The sequence below is a fragment of the Anas platyrhynchos genome, chromosome 1 (assembly GCF_047663525.1).
Source record: "Anas platyrhynchos isolate ZD024472 breed Pekin duck chromosome 1, IASCAAS_PekinDuck_T2T, whole genome shotgun sequence".
Lineage (NCBI taxonomy): Eukaryota > Metazoa > Chordata > Aves > Anseriformes > Anatidae > Anas > Anas platyrhynchos.
Window position 1 is genome coordinate 99,954,882 of NC_092587.1, and position 26,074 is coordinate 99,980,955.

Sequence of the window (26,074 nt, forward strand, 5' to 3'; positions counted from 1 at the left end):
CTTATCAGTGACAATCATTTATCTTAGGACAGAATACAGCTACTCACATCAGTGATGGAGGCAGTAGGTCTAAGGAAGGGTCATGGCAAAGAGTCTCTCTCGTATCCATCAGGCTTTATGCTTGCATGACTTACAACCACCGTGGCAGATTTATTTCATTTTCTCTCAGTGGTGTTGTGCTTTCTGATTCTTTCAGTCAGGAAAACCTGATACACTTGTTATCTAAGTGGAAATATGGACTTTCTAAACCAGTTTGTTTTCATAATGTATTCTAGCAGTGCAAACCTGGATGGCACTTGCGTGGGCTCCCTGTTTAATTCTATGAATGAGAAACTTGTCGAAAATGAAAGTGGTCCTTCAGGTACATTCATGTTTTCTGAATTCCAGCCTCAACTCAGTTGAAGATTTAAAAAAAAAAAAAAAAAAAAGTCGGTTCTAGAATTGTGGAATTGATTTACATTGTTTTCTGCTTTAGTGGTACTCACTGAGATGTCTTTAATACTTACCTTTTATATTTTAAATAAATCTGTAAGATGTGTTTTCTGTTTGTTTTTGAAATAGCAGTCATCCTCATGATAATGAGCAGCAGCATTTATATAGAGCATTTCTTTTTTTTTTTTTTACTGAATAAAGGGAAGGATAAAGTAACTAGATTCTATTGTCTGGAAGCTGCTAGGGTCGGCTGCTTTATAGCACTCCTCTGAATAAGAAATACACCTCTGGGAAAGACTCAGACTGCCCCCCTGAAGAAGAAGCAACTGGCATTTTTTTTTTTTTTTCAATTTAAACTTTACAAATTATGAATTCACAGGCATGTCAGACAAACTTATTTCTGATTAGAAGAAGCTGAGTCAAACAGGACACTCCTTGCTGTGCCATAATCCCCAGCAGCCATGTCACTTCTGCTGTGTCATATTCCTTCATGTAATATCTCACAGCTGACACTTTGTTACAGGAATGCTTTTGCCTTGCAAAACTGAAATGCCATTAACTACCCAAAGGCTGACGAGTCTCTGCCAATTTATTATATGTCTTGTGTGATATCCCCACACAGTAAGCAAAATTCTCATCCCCCTAAAAAGTACAGCAGAAAATAATCATGGGTCCCTCCTCGAAAATACCTGGTTATTTTATTAGATACTGTTTTTATCTTTTTGATTTTGTATCTTGGAACTAAATTAATGTTTCTTGCTTTTGGCATCAACAGGCCTTTTGTGTGTTTAATGCAGGCTTAAAATATTGTGATAATGATGTGTCCAGTATTACAAGAACTGTGCTACTGAAACTAGCACAGTAACACTGAAATAAAACTTGGAATGAAAAAGGGGTATTGAAGTGCAATTATGTGTTGTTTACTGAGACCTCACCATTATCAGTAAAAATAAAATTATTTTACCCAGAAAAGGGATCTCTTTGCAAACACTGCGTTTTACTGGTCTCATCAGCATTATAGTGCCTGTCTGAGCAGCTCAGCCTTGTGTGAGGCAGTAACATTTATTTTCTAGGTAGTCTGCCAAGCCCGGGGGGGATTAGGAGTCTGCAGTGATTAAGCCCTGAAAGAGCATGAAGTTTGCCGGCTGGTGTTAAATGTCTCAGAAGGTGCTGAGACTTCTTTTTCTCCCTGTGATGGAGCTCTCCACCGGGAAAGGGTGAGGGCAGGGTGGGACAACCATGTGCCAGAGCTGGCATTCCCCAAATATGCTGCAGGTATGCTGTGGAGAAAAGGTGCTTTATGTCTCCACTGAAAATCCAAAGCTTGGGTAGCACATGCGTGTTCCCTGTAGGAACTTGTGGTGTTTGCTGGGTAATAGGTAGACTAGAAACCAAATTTCAGTCAAAAAGTTAGCTGTTGGTTAAAAACAGTCTCTGCTGGAAGCTTTCATCATCAAGTATTTGTTGTTGACAAGGAAATAACTCTACATCTGTAACACAGACTCCAGGAAAGCAAACAAACACACACACACACACACACACGCACGCACAAACAAAAGAAAAACAAAAAAAAGCCAAACCCACAATCTGCTGGATTGCTGGATGCCTTGCCGAACTTTGGTGCCTTTACAAGTGTAGCAATGACACTCTGCTTCCAGGTCTGTGCAGTTGAACGCGGTTCTCTTGCCTGTCTTTTCTTCTCAATTAATGTTGTGTGTCCTCTAATTATCATTGCTTGGAATTGGCTAGTTTTTTCCTCAATATGAAATTAGAAGTTAGGCAAAAGTACTGAAACCTTTTCAGTTAGTGCTGGTTTGTCTTTGATCCTTTGTGCATCTCACAGAACTAAGTGTATTTAACAAACTAATTTGGGGATAAATCCAGTTTGGGAGAAACAAAAACTTACTTCGGAATTGTCACCCAATTGCAACAAAAATACAAGAGAAAAAGTACTGTTAAAATCTTAGTGTTTAAATTCTGAGGTTTTCTTTAAGGCTATTTCTGGAAATATACGGGTGAGGTTGTTCTAGTTTCCTTTTTGCTTTTTACACAGATTCTTTCATATTAAAATGATCTCTAAAGAAAATACTAAAACATCCAAAGCAATGTAATCTTCAGTTCATTTTTAAGTGCAGGTCAAAGTGTATTGTTATTCTTTACTTTTTTTTTTTTTTTTTTTTGTAAAATTATCTCCTTTCTAATGCTTTTCACTACTAGCAGTTTTTCCCTCTTCTAACCTTTTCCTCTGGATCATCATTTCATGGAACAAGCTGGAACTGGCTGGCTGGCTTTCTTTATGCTGCTGTTGTTGCTGTACTCCCCAGTTGCTGGACTTTACACATTAAGCAAACTGACTAAATACCTGTCAGATACTGTTTGTTCTCCCATTGTCTCCTCAGAGGAAGAAGTATGGACAGTGAAGTGTTATGTTCTGATAGGGATTTCAGTTCTTAAATTGCACGTGTTGTTCTGTATTTCTGTTAGTGTGCAAGGTCATAAAAGCGTGCTTTGTCCTTCAAGGGGAAAGTAGTTCCTTGGTCAGGGCCTGAGGAGAATGCTGCCTGCAGGGTATGTCTGGTTTCCTCATCCAGCAGAGCCTGACTGTCAGCCAACCTTTGCATCCTGGAACTGGAGGTAATTTTCATGTGTTAGGCCGCTAAATGTTCAAAGCCTTTATCCTTCTCATTTTATTTGGCTCTCCTGTGGAAAGTGTAAGAGAGACTTTATATATATACACAGAGACATATATATATATACACACACAGACACACACGTATATATATTCATTAGTTTGTGTTACTGGGAAGGTGAATCACAGTGTTCAGTGTAACAGCTGCCCAAGAAGCGCTTTTATTATTATTTTAATATACCTACATGTTGTAATGTAACAAAAAATTGAAGATACAAAGAAGATGCCAAATACATTTTCTTTTTTGGTTGTTTGTCAAAGTGGGGTCAAGACTACTGTATGGAAGGAAATTGTAGTTAAGAAAATTGTAGTTAAGAAAGGTAGTGCTATTGGAGAGGTTAGTTCCATTGACAAATTCAAACTGATTTGCAAAGTACAGGATAAACTGAGCAAATGTGGCATGCATAGCATCCATCACGTGAGCACACGTCTGTCAGATCCTAATCATGCTGGATTAGGATTACCAGTGAATTTTTCAGTGGCAAAGAAACAACTCTGTTTTTTTTGGCAGAGATCCAATTTATCACCCACCACCCTTTGCCTGCATCCTGTTAGGAAGGACTCAGGCTGTGTTCCTATATTGATGTCAACTTCCTCTGGTTTTTGGTAGCACAGGAATATTGTATAGGAGAGGTTTGAGTGTCTAGCTTTGAGAAGCGTAGGGAGATGTTTGGATGTCTTCCCAAGCTGTGACTGATACAACTACTGTGCTATAAAAGTTGTACTCCCAGGGTTCAGTGAAATGACTTTCTTTGCAGTAGCTTGAAATATATCAGTTAATTCTGTTAGCTACATGTCTTGATTGCCTGTTTGGATGCTAGAGAGAAGCAGTGTGTGATTAGTCTGATTTATTTTAGATGTTTACTCAAAGTCAAGGTCAATTGCATCCTTCGTTCTCACCACTGTCTTTGAAGAAATTCCAGATGTATGGCTCAAATACAGATACCTAAAGGCTGGGCAAAATTAACTCTTTATTCATCTGTAGAAAGAGATTTTAAGTATCTTTCTTGTGGACTGTCATTGTTTGTATTTGTCATCACAGGACGTGTCACTTCATTTAGATTTCCACCACTGAGACAACTTAATCCAACAAGTAACTAAATAAACCTAGTCTGAGAGGTAACCACTGATCTGTAAGAAAATGGCAGAAAAATTGGCTGAATTCCTTTCTATGCTTTTAAGGAGAAAAATATGTTTTTATGGCAACAGTTTTTCTTTCTTTAAAAGTCTTAAATCAAAATGAGGTGCAATGAGAATAGAGAAAAACCTTGGGAACTCATGCTTTGCTCACTAGTTAGACATTTTCATGCTTTTCACTTATCTTTTTGCTTAATCCTGGTTCACAAGGAAGAATGCACCATTTCTTTAGACTAAAAATCAGAGAAGCGTGTCTCCACTGCTTGATGAAAGATGAGTATGATGATACCGCTGAAAAATGCACAATTATACGCATAGAATAAAAACAACCACAGTCAGGCAGAATTTTTTGAGTCAGGAAAAATCACTATTTCCTAAAATGTATGAATTATAAATAGCAGATACTTGCATGATCATAATGAAATATGTTTTTCCTTTCAAAATGAGAGAATAATACAGGCAAAAAACATTCTTGTCCCAAGTGTAATTATAAGTACTTTTGTTAGGAATCCTGCCTCTGTTGAAATCTATGGAGTTGGTCTGAATATACACAACAGAGTTAGGTATTACATAAATTCATTCATGTAGTTCAATGTAGGTATGTATTTGTGATGTCATACTGTCAAGAAATATATAAAGGACGTTTCATTTGCAGCAGACATTTCACTGTCACAACATATTATCATCCTTGCTAATGACAAGTTGGAGATAAGGTTTGTGCTGAAAATGACCTTGAAGCTTTCCTAACTCAGTCCAGCAGAGACAAAGAAATGTCACAAACCTCTTAGCAGCTGTAATGGTGTCAGGCTTCTGTTATGAAGAGTTGTCTTATGTTGCAAGAAGACAGAGAAACAAGGATAAAAAGGACATGCAGCAAACCGAAGACTTCTCCAACCAGAGTTTCTTGAAACAATCAGTAGAAGTTTATGTTCCCCATCTAATTTAAAACGAGTATTTTTTTCTGGACAGTTCATAGCCCCACAGTTGGGTGGAAGTGGGAGGAGGGCAGCTCTGTCTGCTATATGGGGTAATCTTAATCCACATCCTCGGTGAAGCTGATGAAGTTTTGGCAGTGATTTTAGCAGAGCTGGCATCTTGCTCTGTCTCTCTCCAGTGTCGTCTACCAGTTGCACATCACAGGTGAAGGGGGCCCATGAAGAGTTACAGTTTGAAGTCAAGAAATAGCTAGTTTTTAAAGCACTTGCTTTAACATGCAACACGTACTGTAACACGCACACCATATTCTGTGACTTTTTTAGTAATTCAAGAGTTTAATATTAAATGAAAAGGCATGACAATCAAAAATCATGAATTCAAATTCTGATTTTGACAGAGGTGATCTTTTTAAAAATGGAAATGAGATGTCACTACCAAAGGAATTCTGTTTAGCCGGGAGGGCATGTTATCTTCAGCTATGTCTGCAGTGAAGAAAGTATAATAAAGCAGTCATGCTTTCCTAAGCTTGTTTAACGGGGGGGGGGGGGGGGGGGGGGGGAGAGAGAAAAGGAAGGGATGGAGAATATGCTCCTAAAAATCATTCACACAAAAATGCAAAGTTTACCGTTTAGAACTCTTAGATACTTTTTACACTAGTGAAATGTCCTTGAGTTGCTGATTTCTTTTGTTAAGCAAGCTATGTTAGTGTGTCAAGTTAGATTTGATGCACCTAAAACATTTAAGATGCTCTGTTATCCATTGCAAAAAAACATCAGATACGCACCCTCATGCATTTGCAATTGTCCCACTTATTGTGTGAATGAGTGGAAAAGAAATTAACTGAGTAAAAATCATGCAGAGCGTTGTGCAGCGAGGAAACATGACTTGATGCTGTGCGTAGCTGACAGAACCAAATACTTGATAGCTATTGAAAGAGCAAATGGTGGTGGAAGTTTTTTAAAGGATTACTGTTTAGAAGCAGAAATGTGGTTCCAAACCCATTCTGAGACACACATACAATGTGTGTGAAACATACACCCAAATCTGAAAAGGTAGCCTTTAATCTTTGCCAAGCTAAGTGCTATCTTTCAGTTTGTTTGCTGGAAAGTGCTGGGTGTGAATGCAGAACTTCAGGTTCTCTGGTGAAGGAACATCCTACTGCCTGACTAGCTCATGAATCTCAACTATGTAGAGGGAGTCTCCAAAATAAGTGAAACTACAAGTCACAACTATGGAAATGCAATTTTGCAGGTTTATTAGATGGAAAACCATTCAAAAGGTATGTGTCAAAAGAATGTTCTGTCAAATTCGAGCCACCATCATGCAGTCCATGTGGCCATTCTGCTGTTACAGTTTCAATGCTCAAAAAAATTAAGTGTGAGGTACGTCTTCTATGAGACCTACTAATACACATGCTTATGGGAGAAGTTGCAAGCCTCAGAAATAAGCACAATCAGTAAAATTATTTCTAGAGTAATATGATAAAAAATGTTGTCTGCCCTGCTGGAACTCAATAAAGCATTAGGAACCATTAGTAACACTTGAATTTTTCTTTAATGAAATCTAAAAATATTTTTTTCCTTAAAACCTTGTCACATCAAATGATTTCATAAAGAACCCTCATGATTGTTTGAGAAATTTAGTATAGATTGTCATTGTTCAAAAACTTTGAAGTAATCTAAGGGTTCTAAGGCCCCAGTGTAAAATTGCCTTCCTTTAATTTAAAAACAAATAAATAAATATTCTGATTGTCTGGGGGGCAGTCATAAAGAGATGGAGAGGAAGCTGCTAATCTGTGATATTTTAAGATATGTGTGGTGGAAAATACAATGTTTGGACTGTTCCTTGTTTTTTAAAGTGAAATAATTTCTATCACAAGAAAGGGTACAGGTTGTAACAAATTAATGTGTTTAGGCTAGTGCATGGTGGATGGTGGAAGTATGATGCTGCTGTGGACTTCCCTGTTCAGAGGTTGGGCTTGGATTAGTTGGGGTTCCTGGTTCCTAGCCAGAGCATTTATGAAGTCTCTTTCAACAGCCAAACACAAACTTCCCACTGTGTTCCATTATGTACAAAATATAATAATATTGATTGGACTTTTACTGCTTGTATAGGACTTTGGGATCCATGTTTGGATTGAAAGTGGCTGCATATTTACGAGGCACTGATCTGATTCCAGGAAGTGACTTTGAGGGACCCAAGTACAAATTTATTGACCCCATTAAGATGTATCAGAATAAGGGAAGGCTGAATCTGGTCTGAGGACACTAGCTGCTCTTTTATTTGCATCAGTGACCTATTGAGAACATCAATTAAGCTCCTATTCTACTCACTTCACAATAAATGGTTTTGGTGACATGTTATTAAGGTTTTCGGGGATTTAGTTGTGCTTGTAGTTCAAAAAACCAGAAGGGAGTATTTAGTAGTAACTGGTGTTAGCAAGCTACCATTACTAAGCTCTTTCAGAAGCAATTTGTGGACTGCGTCATGGATCCTTCTGTGCTCGTGGATCTAGGCTTCATTCTTGATGCAGTCCTCACTGCCTTTACAAGGCAGAGAAGGGGACTTTTTAAGAAAAATACATCCGTTAAGCTAGAAGAAAAAGAAAATGACATTATACTGGTGTTAGTAAACCTAGCTGATCAATAACCTTATTACAGAAAGCTGAAACTTCCCACTCTGGGATTTTTTTGTGTAAAAGCCATTTGAAGTGGGCAAGTGTAAAAGCTGGAGCTTGTGGTATGCATAGGAGAAAGGGGCACAGTTCAGGGGAATTAAATGGGTGTCAAGAGATTTCAGGTTGTTTGTTCTTCACAAAACACTTGTGGCTGGCAACGTTAATTACTTGACCCCTAAAGAAAGGGGAGGTGTTTTTATTTTTTCCATTTAGAAAAAAAATAATCTAGCATTGTTTATGTATTTGATAGAATATGGCCTTTGTCAGTTGACCTCCTTATTTCATTTAAAAGCAAAACCCATTACCAGCTGATGAAGCAGTGGTTCAGGTGAATGGTAGCTGTTGAGATGCCTCAGGGAAGAGGCATTTGGAATCGCTGCTGGTGCTGTGCTTGGAAAGGAACCGAGGGAGCCCCCTGGTCCCACCGCAGGTCCCACCATGACCGTGTCCCACCACGAGGCGAGGAACCAGCTCCAGTCGGATGGGGTCTCTGCTGAAGCCTGCGAGAATAAAAAGGGGAGGGGGCGTAGGGAAGGAACGCGCTGCAGTTGTTTGACAGCCACTAGTAAATTACGCCTCTTACCTGTAAACTCTCCAAATCCCCTTTCAGCATCTCACAAAGAACAATAATTGTTTATTGATCGAAGCGTTAACAATGTATCGCTTGTTCTTCAATAAGGTCCAGAAATGTAACTCAAGGGCAATAACTGCTTTGGATAAGCAACACACTTGATGGATGTGTGGTTCTTTTCCTTTCTTATTCCAAAATATGAGCATATGGTCGAAGCATTTTGTTATCAAGATGCAATCAGTATACATATGTATGCCTGTATGGGCTAGTGTCTTTCTTCTTCAAAAGAATCATTTTTCCCAACAGTGTTTAATACTTCCCTTATAAATGCTTCTTTTAAAGCATAGCAAAATGTTAAATTCCTTTTCAAGTCATTCTTTTTACCTTCTCCTAACATCTGTGCTTTGTCAGACATTCAGATGTTGTACACAAAAATAAAACCAAGGTGATACAAGATGAACCACAGCAGCATAAACACCGGTAAAGAAGCTTTCCTTGTGCTGCCAATATTTTGCATGTATTGGGTGGGTGCATTTAAATAGAAGCAGAATATGTTGCCTCAGATAGCAACCAGTCACGCTTAAAGAGGAAAGTAATAATATAAAGTGGTGTGTTTGTTTATTTAGTGGATTTTTAGATGAGTCTGTTCTGTTTCACTTCAAGAGAGAAGGGAGAAGATGAAAATGAAATTAATTGCTGCCTAGCAGAAGAGCAGGCGGGTCATCACCGTGATCTTAAATAACGGCGCTGACAGCAGCAGGCCCCAGCAAGTTATCATATAAAGCTAGCTTTCATACAGAATGAGTACAAAAAAGTTTTCAAGTGCAAGGCTTCTTCCAACCTGGTAGATTTGGACAGCTGATAAACTCTCGGATATCACAGTGACAATTAGTTACTTATCTTTCAGTCCTGAAAACAGAGGTTGAAAGTTAAGTGGCAACATAAAGCTAAACACCTCTGGGACGGGGCTCAGGTCCAAGCCAGGCAGAAATGACAGAAAATCGTTGAGAACAGAAGACGTTAAAAGGTCAGAAATAAATTGTGATCAAGCCCTGTTTGACCATTTTATCAGTTGGTATTTTTCTCCCCTTTTAAGAATGAATCGACATTTTCCCTTCTCTGAAGCTGTTTGTGTTGGCATTAAGGATTTACCTACCATCTAAATACATCATCTTATTTAGATGTGTTTCATTCTGTAGGGGGGTCAAGTTCTTCGAGGAAACTTTAAGGCAAACTTTCAGTGGAAATTTCAGTGATAACATAAGAAATGAGAGGCAGGGGATTGGGAAGATGCAGCTGCCTGATTTAGGTGTGCTAGAGACTGCTGGAAATTCCTCCTCATGCTCTCTACGAGTGAAATTCTGGCTGTGAATGAATCAAGGATAAAGCTCTCCTTGATTTCAGTGACATCTGAGGACTTTACCCTGTATAATTTCTACTCTACTAAGCACTAATAATACTTTTAAAGTAGTGAAGACTTCAACTTAGATGTTGTTGGAAAAAAAGCATGTGTGTATATATACGCATGTTTGTGGATGGATCTTCTAATTCATTCACACACTTCTGGAAAAATTCAACCATAATAATTTATTCTACCCTCGTCAATTATACATGTACTTTCTAATTCTCAGAGTTCAGTTATGAGATTTTCCTACAAGCTTTCCTGTAAGGTGTTTTTTCAGAGCTGCATAGTCTTGCAGAGCTTCTCACTAAGGTGCTTCCTCCACTGTTCTCATGACTGAATCTTACCATATTTATTTTGATAATGGCACCACGATCCTTTGTTCCCCCGAATTTCCACCTCCAAGAGCCAAACAGGAGCCACTCCTGGCCTTCTTCCACTTTCCCTGTCATGCTGACAGTGCAATGCCACAGTGTGCACTCTGAGGTGCCGTGTCAGCCGGTCTCCCCCAGGAACAGGTCCTTGGCATTGCTCGTCACTAATGTGTTCACGCCAGGGCAGTCATATCTTGGACTTTAGTGCTGATCAAATACTTCCCCACTGCTTTAACTGTTACTGCAGATGAACTGTTGTTAACTGAGAGACTTTACCAGGAAACTCATCCCATCTTTGCAGGCAAAATTTCTTTCCAGTTGCCTCAGCGACATTGGGTATCCAGATGCGTCTCTGTGGAGGAAGCAGTTGGATGTACAATGAAGTGCAAAGGATTTTTTTAAATTATATCTTACATTTCATTTCTTTGCCATTCAATGTGCTTTTCTTCAATGTGCTGGAAACTGCTTTCTGCTGCTGTCATGCCTCAATTCAGAGGGTATTTTGTTCTTCACACCACAATCCTTTGGAAATGTTCTAGCAAGAATCTTCTGTCAATGTTAAATCTTGAAACTTCAAGATTACGTTGCCCATGAAACTATTGTGCTGAAATGAGTTAAAGAACAGAAAACATAGGGAATGGCTCCATTGAAGATATGGTGGAAGTATTGAAAAAAATTTGTGTGCATTCCCCAGGATACTCCATGATACCTTCGTTCCACCTGGACAATCTTTTAATCTGTGCCAGCTGGAATCATTCATTATGATTGATTGGCAAAGTAACTGATATGAAATTCAAGCTGAAGGAGATGGAAAGAACCACAAAATAAATGACAAAAAAAAAAAAAAGGTTCTCATGGGTTTTAATTGTGCTGCGCATTAACACCTTTATTTAAAAATAGATTGCCTTCTTTACAGAATATTTTATATCCAATAACTTTGCGGATTTTTTGCTTTGGTTGGTTAATAGATAACTGTAGATGTTAAGACATAAGCTATAATTTCTCCGGAGTTTTATTTGAAATTCAGTCATGGTACTGGTTGGATTACTTTATTTCAGTGCTTCCTTCTCTATTTTTTCCCCGTGTCCCTGACATATAAGCTGCAATCTCTTTCAAATCCTCTCCAGGAAATACATTGAAATATATCAACTATGTTGTTGTGTGTTATGTGGAACTCAAATTGATTTAAACAGTGAGCTCTACTTTTTAGGCAGAATCTTGTAATTTGAACTCATCTACAGAAACATGTGATGGGGTCTTTAACATTCAGATGCCTGGTTATTACTTGCTTTTCTTTTGGTTGCATAAACTGTAACTAATAATGTTATTATGGACTTATTTATTTTATTGTTTCACTATTGTTTTACTTGCCAGGCAGTACTGAAACTGATAACTCATGCATCCAGCTATAATTCTCACTGATCTATGCTGCTGCCTCATAATGACAAAAGAAATCAGTGGACTTTTTTTTTTTTTTTCAAAGGCAAAAGTACTGAATTTACTGTGTTTTTTGCTTTCTCCCAGCTCATCAGTGGTATTGACTGCTGAATTAGAATTCGTTGCAAACTTTGGTGTATTAACAAATTCAGTGCTAGCTAGAACCCAGTAGGGGCCAAAATCTTTAAGTACTTAGGACTGAAACATCCTTAGGGTTAAATATTTTGAAGGTATTCAGAAGAGATTTTGCAAAATGTTTTTTTTCTCTTTTTCATAGCTCTGTTTCTATGTATATTTGCTCATTACATTTGCATGTTGGATTAGCAATATTTGACATTTCTATATCATATGTCTGGATATCTTTGTACCTGACGTCAATATGGGATTATATTTCTCCTGTAATGGACCTTAGCCTGTAAAATTAGGGCTCAACTGAAATTCATTTTGATTTATTTCAGTATACAATTCACTGTCCAAAGGCATAAAGTGATTGTCCACAGCATGTGTGCAAGAATACCACTTAAATGACAGCAGATTTGCTTACTTCTGGTACAAATACAGGAGGATGGTTCTTAAAGTTTGCATGATTATTTTAAGGGATGAAGGCTAGGGAAGAAGGATGCTTGAATGTATTGCTTTTCTTTGTTATGCACTAGAAAATGCTATTATTTTCTTGTCTGTGTTGTCAGCGTCCTTGCTCTGACTTCTGAGACTATAGTAAAGGATGCATCGTATCCTTTCTTAAAAATCTTAATGGCACAGGAACGGTCTGTCCTCACGTGCCCAAAGGCGAGCCATGCCCAAAGAAGACTGGCCTGGCTCAACAGAGAGTTGCAGCTTGAGCTTAGGAGAAAAAAGAGGGTTTATAATCTTTGGAAAAAAAGGCGGGCCACTGAGGAGGACTATAAGGATGTTGCGAGGCTGTGCAGGGACAAAATTAGAAAGGCCAGAGCTCATCTGGAGCTCAATCTGGCTACTGCCGTTAAAGACAAAAAAAAAAATGTTTTTATAAATACATCAGCACAAAAAGGAGGACTAAGGACAATCTCCATCCTTTACTGGATGCAGGAGGAAACCTAGTTACAAGAGATGAGGAAAAGGCGGAGGTGCTTAATGCCTTCTTTGCCTCAGTCTTTAGCGGCAATACCGGTTGTTCTCTGGATACCCAGTACCCTGAGCTGGTGGAAGGGGATGGGGAGCAGGATGTGGCCCTCACTATCCATGAGGAAATGGTTGACGACCTGCTATGGTGCTTGGATGTGCGCAAGTCGATGGGGCCGGGTGGGATCCACCCGAGGGTACTGAGAGAACTGGCAGAGGTGCTGGCCAAGCCCCTATCCATCATTTATCAGCAGTCCTGGCTATCGGGGGAGGTCCCAGCTGACTGGCGGCTAGAAATGTGATGCCCATCTACAAGAAGGGCCGGAAGGCAGACCGGGGAAACTACAGGCCTGTCAGTTTGACCTCAGTGCCAGGGAAACTCATGGAGCAGATCATCTTGAGAGTCATCACGCAGCACTTACACGCAGGCGATCAGGCCCAGTCAGCATGGGTTTATGAAAGGCAGGTCCTGCTTGACAAACCTGATCTCCTTCTATGACAAAGTGATGCACTGGGTGGACGAGGGAAAGGCTGTGGATGTGGTCTACCTTGACTTCAGCAAGGCTTTTGACACTGTCTCCCACAGCATTCTCCTCGAGAAACTGGCTGCTCTTGACTTGGACTGGCGCACGCTTCATTGGGTTAGAAAATGGCTGGATAGCTGGGCCCAAAGAGTCGTGGTAAATAGAGTCAAGTCCAGTTGGAGGCCAGTCACTAGTGGCGTCCCCCAGGGCTCGGTGCTGGGGCCGGTCCTCTTTAATATCTTTATCGATGATCTGGACGAGGGCATTGAGTGCACCCTCAGTAAGTTTGAAGATGACACCAAGCTAGGTGCGTGTGTCGATCTTGAGGGTAGGAAGGCTCTGCAGGAGGATCTGGATAGGCTGCATTGATGGGCTGAGGTCAACTGCATGAAGTTCAACAAGGCCAAGTGCCGGGTCCTGCACCTGGGGCGCAATAACCCCAAGCAGAGCTACAGGCTGGGAGATGAGTGGTTGGAAAGCTGCCAGGCAGAGAAGGACCTGGGAGTGATGGTTGATAGTCAGCTGAATATGAGCCAGCAGTGTGCTCAGGTGGCCAAGAAGGCCAACAGCATCCTGGCTTGTATCAGAAGCAGTGTGGCCAGCAGGGCTAGGGAAGTGATTATGCCCCTGTACTTGGCTCTGGTGAGGCCGCACCTCGAGTACTGTGTTCAGTTTTGGGCCCCTCGCTACAAGAAGGACATCAAGGTGCTTGAGCGGGTCCAGAGAAGGGCGACGAAGCTGGTGAGGGGCCTGGAGAACAAGTCCTACGAGGAGCGGCTGAAGGAGCTGGGCTTGTTCAGCCTGGAGAAGAGAGGCTCAGGGGCAACCTTATTGCTCTCTACAGGTACCTTAAAGGAGACTGTAGCAAGGTGGGCATTGGTCTGTTCTCCCATGTGCCTGGTGACAGGATGAGGGGGAATGGGCTAAAGTTGCGCCAGGGGAGTTTTAGGTTGGATGTTAGGAAGAACTTCTTTACCGAAAGGGTTGTTAGGCATTGGAACAGGCTGCCCAGGGAAGTGGTGGAGTCACCATCACTGGAGGTCTTTAAAAGACGTTTAGATGTAGAGCTTAGTGCTATGGTTTAGTGGAGGACTTGTTAGTGTTAGGTCAGAGGTTGGACTCGATGATCTTGAGGTCTCTTCCAACCTAGAAATTCTGTGATTCTGTATCTAAAAGGATTAATTTCAGGGAAAATCTCTGAATGGTATCTGCAGTTGGAAATTGTTCTCTAAATGAATAACCTTGTACTCCAAGTCAAAAGGTTCCACAAATCTTGGTTCAAATGTATACAGTACTAGCTTTTTAGAATTTGGACAATGTGTTTATCTTCATATAGGGATGATTCCTTTAGCAGAATCACGTTATTTCATGTAGAAACTGGAAATGTGTTAATTGATATACTTAAAAAAAGTTCAACCTCAGGGCAACACCTGGATATAGGTTATATATAGGATATAGAATGTAACTATAATCAACTTAAAAGAGTCCTGCCATGGAAAGAGATTAGTAGCCCCTACTATAGCTGATACTCTTAGCCCTGCTAATAATACACGGAATATTCCAATGAAGACTTAGTTTGCAAAGGTGAACATTTTATATATGCATAATGTTTTATAAAACCAGAGGATACTAGGATGAAGTGTGCAAAGAAAAATGTTTCAGGCATGTGTCTTGCAGTTCCTTTGGCATGTGCTTAGCTTAATAATAGAAACTGACAAGCTGAATAAAGAACATGCTATTACTGTTTTGGAGTACTATTAAGAACTTATCCCTGTTGTCATTCTGCAAGATTTTTCCAGAATTACCAGGATTCCAGAATATACATGTATATGTTTTTTTCATCTGATAGCATTTGCTTTGATACTGTTTCTCAGACTCAGTTCATTGTTCTTGTACAAGTCTTTGTGGTACATATTAATTCTGTAGTTTGCTGCAGGTGAAGCTGTTTGGAGAAAAAAAAAAATCAAACAAAAGAAATGTGAAGTTCTGCACCTGGACAAGTTCATACTCTGGTATAGGCACTGGCACAGGCTGCCCAGAGAGGTTGTGGGGTCTTCCTCCCTGGAGATCTTCAAAAGCCACCTGGATGTGGTCCTGGTTGGCAATCTGGAGTAGGCAGCCCTGCTTGAGCAGGGGCTTGGCCCAGATGACCACCAGGGGTCCCTTTCAACCTTACCCATTCTGTGTTGTCACCTTGATGTGGCAACCTGCTAGTTGCTACTATACAGAGTTGAAATATTTAGCACTGTGTATCAGTTAGGATACATAACAGCTCTTCTTATAGCAGAAGGGTTTTTTCAGCTCATCTTTTCCTTAGCTGGGTATGACAAACAGCTGTCAGCACTAAATGAGTTGCTCTTCAGCTATTCAAATACTAAGTACAGCTCCAGAAATAAGAAAAGTAGTCCTTATTGGTCCAGGATTGAAGAAACGGAAATGTAAGCTATCGAGCTGTATTGCTTAACTGATGTAAGCCTATGAAAAGCAGAATAGCCAACAGCTGTGGGACTGAGGCTGTCTACATACATCCTGATATGCATCCTGGTGCACTGAAGTCACAGAATTAAAATATATCCTTTCTGTGAAAGGTACATTTTGTACCTGTGATCAGACAACAAGGTATTCATAGTATGTATGAATCTGTCCAAAGGGAGAAATAGGAATAATTTCTGTTTAACTGTATTCATTTGCAGAGGAAGAGGGTTTTTAAGAAAGAGTAGCTTATTTTAATGAATTACGTAGTTTTTAAAATTTGCGTGCAAAACACCTATATTATTTTCTAGTTGTTAATGGTTCTGTTGAAGGGAAAAGGAGGAGGGGAGAAATATCCTGTTTTTAAATGAGATCAAACTATGCTGCTAGTTGCATAGCATTGCTATTATTGAAATCTAAGCTTTGTTGTAAGGTAGAAGTGGCGAATCTGGGTTACATGCTCAAGTATGTTTTTTCTTGTTGTATCATCTTTTTATATAAATTCACTCTCCAAATGCTTTACTAATTCATATAATGTACTTACAGAGATAATAGCAACAGCAAAGCATGAAAAGCATGAAGGAGAAGTTAAGATTTCATTCAAGATTTAATGGCAAAATGGACAAGAAAGCAATGTTTTAGTTAAGAACAGAGGAAGTAAAATAGTTGTCCTTATTTCTACTGTATGTTCAAGAAGATAAAATAAGTAGGCTTTTTCTACTTTGTCTAAGGACTGTACAACACGATAAAGACTTGAGGTAGTAGAAGTGAGAAAAAACCTTGTATATTTCTTTTCCCTGTCTGAAATACTTCTTTGCCTTGGTAATGAAGGAAGAATTGCCGTAAAGGGTAGTGAGTAGGGGGCATTTGAATTGCACAGTCATGGGTTCAAATTACAGCAAATGGTAATACACGTCTGGAATGATCTATTCTACCTCTTCTAATAAATTTTTTATAGTAGTTTACTAGATCTGTTTGGCATTTTTTTTAATTATATAGCTGCTCTGTATTTTAGGGCTAGTTACATCTAAAGGTATGTTAGCATGTGGTTTCTTGTTCAACCACTGGATATCTCTGCATGCTAGGTAGTTTTTCCCTAAACAGAGGAGACAAAGTTGGGCTTCGTTATACACTATTTTCCTGAGAAAGTTTCATCTGCTTAAAATGGACCATATTCAATAAATTGTAACTCTGCTCACTGTTAACACACTTGATTTTCAGTATTTAACAACACTGACCTGTGTGTGAGTCTGTATCTAGAGAGAGAGAGAGGCAAGCAATGGTAATTATAAAGTTAAAAGACAAGCAAAATTTAATGAATTCATCACAATTTTCTTCTTGCAATCTATGCAAAATCCTAGGGACTTCCCTGGAATTGTTAGATATCCATGGTCAGCTGAGCAGATCGAATTGCTGTACTGGGTTCATATAATGAGACGACACAGTTATGACTTCAGATAGAAACAAGACATAATCATAATTAAAAAGTGACTCCACAGTTTCAGTCTCTTTTTAAATGTACAACAACTTCAGATTTTCACTTCATATTTGAAATCTCATTAATATCTTTTCAGTTTTTCAGTCACATATGCTTCTTCGTTCTTGCCCTTTCTCGCAGTGACCACATCTAAGTGCTAACTGCATAAGCAGCACTCATTATTTGCTTATTCAAGTATAGCAGGATATTCAATTTCAGTTTTTTGAATTAAAGAGATGGAAGATGCCTCCTAGTTCTCCAGGTGATGCTTAAAAGAGCTCAGAATTTTATAGTTCACTAGTTAAGATATCTTTTGGAGGTTAAGCTAATGACATTTTTTATGCCTTATTAGCCATCTGACAGTGCACTAACACAAATATATTCAACTTTTTTTTTTTTAAAAGAAAGGTAACTAATGCAATCACATAAAACATCACTTAATACTGAAAACCCCAAGTAGTAGTGCAGAACTACAGTGTAAGTTTGAGGGTAATGTGTTATGCAAAGGTACAATATTTATTGTCCACGGTTCCTGAAATCTTTCACTCTAAGTGTTTTTCTTTTTTGAAAAAAAAAAACAAAAAAAAAAAAAAGAAGCCCCCTGTGTTGGGGGGCTAACTGTTGTATTATAAATGGTTTAAAAAGCAGGATATGCCTTCCTAGGTATGGTTCCTTGTCCTCAGTGAGAAAATTAAATATACAAAGGGAGAAAAAAAAAAGCCAAAGAATTGCGACATTGGTTAAAAAACAACAGCTTTTCTGTGATCAGTGGAATATCAAGGCACAGTAGAATACACTGTGTAAAGGTCCAAAATTTTGTGCCTTGCATGATCCACCTGTGATGAGGCATTAGTATGTCTCTGCACCATTCCCTCAGCACGAGCTGCATGCACTGAAAGTATGCCCATTGGGGTGGCTATTTGTCCTGTAGTGGAACTTAAGGATTCAAGTATTAGGTAGGCATGACTTTCTGTACGAACATCATCAAGTCTAGAAAGAAAATAACTTCCTGTCCCTCCAATCTAGATATAACAAGAGACAATTAATGTGTGAAAGTGAGTAAGGAAGAATAAACTGAACTAATTCTGAAAAATGTTTTAGTGATAGCATACAAACTGTCTTACCACCTGTGAGCTTTTCATAGGTCTGACAAGGCAAACAGGGTAAAGCAACTGAACAGTGCTGCCTTATCAGGACCCGCATCTTGACTGAGCAAAACAGAAACAGAAGATCTGAGCAGAGTTGTATGTATAAAAAATGGCACTGTTCTTCCCCTTGATGCTATTCAATAGTCACTGCTACCATTCTATCTTCAGCACCAATAGTGCCGGTGATAGTAGGCATGAAACAGCTACGTTATGAATTATGTCTTATACTTGGGAAGGAACTTGTAGAAATAAATGAGGGAGATGGTGCCAGAAATGTATGAGCCCAAACAATTATTTTGGCAGCAAAATTTGGACAGATACAAGTGAAGGCATATGGTGTTTTGGCCAGAGGGGTGGAAACTTCAGTAGCCTAGACGTGACAGAAGGAAGTCTTGGATAAAAACCTGTTTCTCCTCTCATTCCAGACAGCTCAACTTCTTAAATACCATGGGCTTGAGGAACCTTTGAGATATATTTGTTGTGGGATTAAATGGAGGGACAGCTCAAAATTGACTACAAATTGTGTAACTGAGTGGGAGGACAGTTGGGGCTGTCCTAAATCTAAGACAAAAAAAAAAAAAAAAAAAAAAAAAAAGGTTATTTTGTGAAGAAAAGGAGGAAGGGCTCTATTTTAATTGTGTTGAGACTGGATGACAACTGGGCAATAACAAGAAACATTAGAAGATAAAGCCAAGATAGGGGTGTGTGGGGCGGGGGGAGGGGGGTGGGGGGAGAAGTAATTCAGTCGTTTGGAACTTCCTCTAGGAGATATATTAATAATATATGAAGTGTGCATCTTGTGACTCCATAGTCACAAGAATTTCCTGAATGTCCCTGGTTGCCGTGGAGATGAGCATCTAAGGGCTGAAAAAGTTTGTTTAAATTTGAGGTTCTACTTTAGAAAACTAAACACGTTTCTTGCCTTCAGTATGGAGCTTCTTAAGCTCAGAGCAAGAGTTTGGTAAGAACAGGAAAAGTTCAGTAAATAGTATTTATGAACAGGTAAATTTGGTGGATTTTTTTTCTTTTTTACTTCTTTCCTAGAGGACAAATCATCTGAAATGGCAGTTGGGTTGGTGAGGCATGTCTTTTCTCAGACTGAAATGCTCTGACACATGGAGAGTGCAAACTAAATAGGCTAAAGCTCTCTTCCACCTCATGACTAGAGCTCCCTCATCCCTGCATAGCAAGGTGATATGGATACATTCCCTCTGCGTGCAGATGATATAATCCGTCTCACCACATATGAGGGCTATGTGGGATAGAATAATGAGCGTTGTTGAGCAATTATAAAACACAAGCACCAAATTTGTATGAGTAACAGAAAGCAAGAAATCTGTTTCTAAAGCTGTGAGTATGAATCCTCTTCTGTTTTCTGCAATATGCCCAAAAATTTGCTTCTTTGAGAACAGAGTGCAGTTCAGGAAATTTCAAAAGAGAGGAGGGGGGACACTGTCACATTTGCTGTTGGTCTTCTGTTTCCTTCATGTCTCAATGTATTACTGAAAATTGAAGACAAGCTTATGATATGTACATCAAAAGGAACTTTTCCTATGATGAATGATAGGGGGACAAGGTCAATAGCAGAAGTGATTTAAACATTTGCTAAGATCTGTTGTATTATTCCACTGTAAAGTTTGTGAGGCAAGAACACAATACTGCTATTAAATACTGAGCCAGATTTTTCTACTTACATTTCTCTGTTCATAAAAAAAACAAAAACAAAAACATTGTTTTCTCAAAAATCCAAATTTAAGATCCCTGCCATCATGTGTCAGTTGGCTGTGATTTCATGTTTGCTTGAAAGATGCTTAGGATGCACTAACAGTTCTCTAGGAGCAAGCAAAACCATTCTGAGAACTAGTTTAGAAACTGAACACAATGTAGGTTATTAGAGCTCAGAAAAATAACTTAACAGCTGCTGGTAGTTTCTAAATAATTTTACCTTAATACTTGTGTAAGGAAAAATGAATATTTTTTTCATTATTTTCAAAACAAATCACCCTTGAGTTGAATAAAAGTAGTAGACATTAAATGGTTGGCTGAAAATATTGATAGCAATACTATGCAACACTGGCAAAACATGCTCTTTTGGGGATGGTATTACTGTTGCAGAGCTATAAGAACACATTTGGGAGGAAGGAAAGGGGGAAGGAAAAAAGAAAACGATACACAAACACATTTGAAAACTACAGCTACTTCAGTGAAAAAGGTAACGAGCAAGAGGTGGTATGAACAAGATTTTCTTGATAAAAAGTTATTGCCAAGAAAAGTCTTCATGTAGCACAAGTTCCCTATAGCGTACCCTTTCTATTCTACAGTCTCATTACTCTAGAGCTGTGTTCATAATGATTGGAGTAATAGATTTTTTTATTTTTATTTTTTTACCTGGAGTAACCGAAAATGTCTTGGCTGAAATCAGGCACTGCCCGTGGCCCTCCCGTGCTCCCAGGACACAGCCCTCCAGGGCATGGGGTAGAAGCTGGGTCTCGATATCTGGGGAGGCTCCCCATGGGTCTCGATATCTGGGGAGGCTTCCCATGTGCCCTCCTAGGCACGCCTGCCCACTGGGGACTCCTTTGCCCCGTTGTTGCGGGAACTCAGAAACGATCGTGCCACTGTGAAACTGTTTTAATAAAGACTTTATCAATATTTAATGCATATTAGGACTTAAATAGAAAATATTTATAAGGAATAAATGGCATTAAATTAAGAATTATAATTTCCAGTAACTTCTCTTATTTTATTAATATTTAGAGAATTTCTCCTCTAATCCTTTTCACAGATCATTCTGCTCAGGGCTGCTGTTTCAATAGAGCTCCATTCTCGGCCTCGTCATTTAAGTTCCCCATTTAATTTATATATAAAAAATTCAACAGGTTTAATGTTCCAGTTTCTCATTCTTTTAATTAAAATGGAAAATATGCCCCTTTGTGTACCTCTTCAAGTACTGAAGATTTGAGCCATCTAAGACAGCTGTAAAGAAGATTTTGCAGAACTTTGTGTTTCTCTCTTGTTCCTTAAGATACACTGGACAAAAGAGAGATGATAAACTTTAAATGTTGAATTTATTAGAAGCATAACGAACAATAATAAACTTGATTTTACCAAGGCATCTCTAGGTTTCTTTTCCTGTATATTAACCTAGCCAGTGATTACAGTGGATTTTTAGATCAGATCTCCAAATTTCCTTGCATATCTTATGGCACAGATTGCTATGATGGCAGCTTAAAAGTTTATAAGGTCTCTGCGTTCCACAATTTTTGCTGATTGCTGTTGAGTTATATGAAGCCCTCCATTTCTGGCAGTACTGTGTCTTCACAGCACCTGCTGCCTCCAAGTGGGAAGCCTTGATTTAAGTCAGTAAAACCAAGGGAAGGAGGTGTATTAACTTTCTGGAGACTGGGGTCAGAACCTGTGAGACTAGGAAATCTGTTTGCCTGCAGAGTGCTCAGAAACCCCTGTCACAGAGGCTGGTTGCAGTTTTTAATTTATTTCCATTCAAAGCCTTAACAAATCAAGTCTGAAAGGCAGCACCTACTTCCCCTTCAAAGCAGTGCTAAAATGATCAACTTCAGTCAGATAATCTAGCACTAGATCAAAACCCCTCAGGGAAATATTTACATTTTGCCAGTTTACTCAGAGGAATGGCTCTGGGGATCTGGAGATATCCTTGGCATTTTTATTTTTATTTTTTTCCATCTGAAGGAAACACTGATGCCAGAGCTGAAGCTAGTGATTTAATCATAGGATTGCTAGAGGCTGCAGTACCCTATCTGCTCAGAAATCGATATCTATGCTCTCAGTTATATTAGAGAAATGTTTACTTCTTCACCTGACCAAGATATTAATTTGTATATGCTGTGTTGTCTGTTTTTTTTAAGTTAATGATTTGTGAGGAGAGTAGCTTAATCTATTTCGAAATCCTCTCATGCTGCACCATTTCCCTGTTATTGACTGATTATTTTGCATGTATATATAGCACCATTCACATGCATCAAGATGCCCTACAAAGAATCTGAAATGCTCTGTATGTAGGAAGCAATGTACTGCTCTGCTGAAACACAGCCTTCAGCAGGGCAGTGTAAGGTAGCAACCTTCACACTGCTGGAGCAACTGATTTCAGCTCAGGAGGCGAATTCAGGTGGTGCATCAGGGGAATTTAAGTGGGTGCAATGCAATTACCTGCATTGGGATATGATCAGGTTGCCAGCATTAAACTGTAGTCCTGTGAAAGGCACTGTGGGATTTTTAATAGCTACAAGCTGGATCAAGTTTTATTTCCCATCCTGAGAATGAAATCTCTGTTAGCAGCATGCCTCCTGCCAGTGGCTGTAATGTTGGTGTAACAGGGACCCATGTGGAAGGATGCGAGCTCCTATAGTGAGTTGCTGCTGCCACCACTGCTGCCTACTTGGAGGAGGGCAAGGTGGAGGCGTGCAAGGCAAAAAGTGATTTGCCTACTGCTGGAGATGACTCTGTGACAGTGCATGGAGCTGAGCAGGACAGTGGAGGTGCTGCTGTGCCACCTCCTTCGTGACTGAATGTGCTTCCTCGTGGAAGTGTGCTACAGCATCCAGCTGTCCACAGGCTGACCTGCCTCTGCTTCATTTGCTTAACGAGAAGTGACGAGATCGCGCCTCAAGGTGGTTGGCTACAAAGAGCATGTTAAACATGTCAGTGCAGGTGATTCTCCTGCTATATAAATTGACAGCCTAGGATTAGCTGGTATGGTGTTGGAAATCTATTAACATTTGAAGCAGTTTGCTTGAATTAGAAGTCTTGATAGAATTACAATTACTTTCCTTCTCCTCCATGAGCTTTGTTGCTATCTTTGTGTATGTCGTAATGAGAATGCTTATAAGCCAAAGATGATCTTTTCCAAAATCTTATGTGGAGCCACATTCTTATTCTAGATTTATATTCCTATGTGGGCAAGGTAGAAGTGAATGAAGGGAAGAAACAAAAGCAGAAGCCCATTGGGTTTTGTAGCTTGACAAGGCAACAGGGCATGCTGAAGTCTAGAGGTGTGGAAGTGGGAAGATGTAAAGGCTGTGGCCTTGGGAACTGGCATACATTGGCAGTTCTCAGAATGGTACAGGACATGGGTGAGAGTATTTTGCTGCTTATACACTCGGTGCAGGGTGATGCAGGTAGAATAACAAAAGAAGGCATTGTCTCAGTCAGGGAGCTGGAGGCATGTAACCTTTTCTGACTGGGACTCTAGGTCTTTCTGGACTCAAGCTGGCCGTTAGGGATGAACAATGTCTACTAGTATAAAAGGCTGAGGATGTGCCAGTTCCTCATAACTGCAACTAAAAAGTTAGAAACCTACAGTCTGCCTCCATCCCCTGGTGAATGGCTCCTAGATAGCTTTATAAAAGCAGAGTAAAGAATTACTGCTAGTAGTTTTAATGCGTGTGGAGTGGCACCACAAATAGTACAGCATAAGAGGATGTGAAGAGAAGGCTTCAGGAAGTGGAGCCAGCTGCATGGTGAGTTCAGGTCAGAAACCTGGGAAACAGCTGTGAAAAGTGTATGGGTTGGCAAGGCCTGCTCTGCTGAGCAGCCAGAGGAAGACAAAACGGGAGGGAGAAAATAGCGACTAACATCACCTGGGGAAAAAATGAGTGGTCTATCAAGGAAATAACCCTTGGGCCTCACAACTCAAGGTCAAGGTGGGAGGAAATAAGAAGGAACTGAGAAGTGGTCTCAGAAGTCTGACCCAGAAACAGGTGAAATGCAGAGTACAGAAAAATATTGCCTGCTGTATAGAAGAAGACGTCATTGCATGTTTTTCCTCAAATAAGAGGTTGCTTTAAAGTAAAGATGGCAGAAGACAGCAAACCATCCCTCATGAGCTGTAAGAATGAGGTGCAGCGTCAAGTGGTTATGCATTTATATTGAAACAAAACAAAAACTGTGCTTCTCCTACAGTATTTCAGGTGTCTTATAGGAACTCAGAAATACCTTAGATTTCGTTTTCATCAGTTCTACTATTTGTTTTTTACTTCTGAATGCTTTAGCTCAAGCTGTATTGCTATTCTTACCAGAATTTGATCTGTGTATGCCTCAAATGGATCAGGCTTAGTTGAAAACTCTTGTTCCTTATGCTAGTACAGTGCCTATGTACTCGAGTGAATTCATATTTTGAATAGTCCTTTCTTGGTGCATGTCTTCTATCCAAAATATTCCAGATTTTCTGTCTTGTATGCTGTGATCATCTCTATGAACATTAAAATCACTGACTATTATGTACCCGCCATAATGCACCCTTCTCCTGACACGGCCATCTTTGAGTCATGCCAGGAAAAAATCCTGCTTTATCTAAATGTGAAAAATCATTTCATCCCTATTAAAACTCTTCATAGCCTCCAGTCAGCTCTTGGACCTTATTTCTGGCAGGCAGCATGTCATTTCATCTGATCTTCACCTTCTTCTCCAGTAATGTCTAGGTTGCTTGCATATCCTATTCCTTTAGCTCCTTCAGGTAACACTTTCTGTATAAAAGCTTCTATCATGTATTCATTCCAGGCTGTCCAATATATATGTCACATCTGAAGCCAGTCATTTCAGTTCATAATTCTTTTCTCTAAGTAACAGTTCATCTGTTGATAGTCTCTGCAGTTTAAAAGTTCTTGCAGTTCATTGCTTAAGTAGGTAAAGAGGAAAAAGCATCTATGAAATCAAGATACATGGTTAATATTTACTGAATATAGAACAGTTTTAACAAAGGAAAACTTTTAAATTTTGGAAGCTTAAATGTATGTTGATTGTGGGAAAATAAATCCAGTTGCCAATGTCAATGTTCGGTGCAAAGTGCTCATGAAACTCATATTTACTAATCAGTAACAATTTGGTTCTCTAAATACAATCAGTTTTGATTCAATCAGTTCTCATTCATCAAAAATTTGACTTTGATATAATAGAAATACAGAGGGTTATTCAGTCCTGAAAAGTCTCCATTTATATAAAAACACTAACTCCATTACATTTTCTGTAGTTATTAAATTTTTGCTGATTTTTTTAAACTTAGTCTATACAATGAATAAAATGTTTTCATGTTAATTTATACAATCAACCATTAGACATACAAACCAAACCCTGTAGTTCACAAAGGTCATATTGTTAAATATCTTGCAATATGTTTTATTGTACTATAAAAATAAAAACATTTCTTGAAGCAGGAATAGTTTTAAAATCTGCAATGCTAAGTCTAGTGCCAACTCCAACAATCCAGAACTTCTGAGGAAGAATGGGGAGGAATCGGTTTTAAGTTTATAATAAAATCCAGAGTGGAAAGGAAATGTCAAAGATGCATCACATTTCCAACTAAGGAACTCCAATAACTAAGTCAGTATTTGCACTACATAATCACAGTGGAGTTAACAGCCACCTTTTATGCACAGGTCTGCAGAGATAAATGTCTCAAAATTGGGGGAAAAGGAAATATTCATCTAACATTTAAACTAACATCTAGTCATGAATGAGCTTGGAAACTAGCTGTACTTGTAAATGCCAAATATTTGTATTTGTTATTTATATACAAATTTGTATATATAAATACTTGTAATATAAATATTCCTTAATGTATTTGTTTTAGTTTTTGTTTCTTGTTTTTTTTAGAAATCAGTTCAGTTGTTTCAATATTGGAAATACCCTTCCCTCCTCTTAATAATATTGGATAAACCAAAATA

General features: G+C 39.1%; 1 long non-coding RNA gene across 1 annotated transcript in view; it reads left to right on the forward strand.

Moving 5' to 3' along the window:
* Window positions 1–21,492, forward strand: part of LOC106019576 (uncharacterized) — a 40,946-nt gene extending 19,454 nt beyond the window's left edge. Inside the window, exons 2-3 of the long non-coding RNA XR_002405695.4 lie at window positions 20,493–20,589; window positions 21,163–21,492. This is a non-coding gene — a long non-coding RNA (uncharacterized lncRNA). The remainder of the gene's footprint in view (window positions 1–20,492; window positions 20,590–21,162) is intronic.
* Window positions 21,493–26,074: the final 4,582 nt, after the last annotated feature.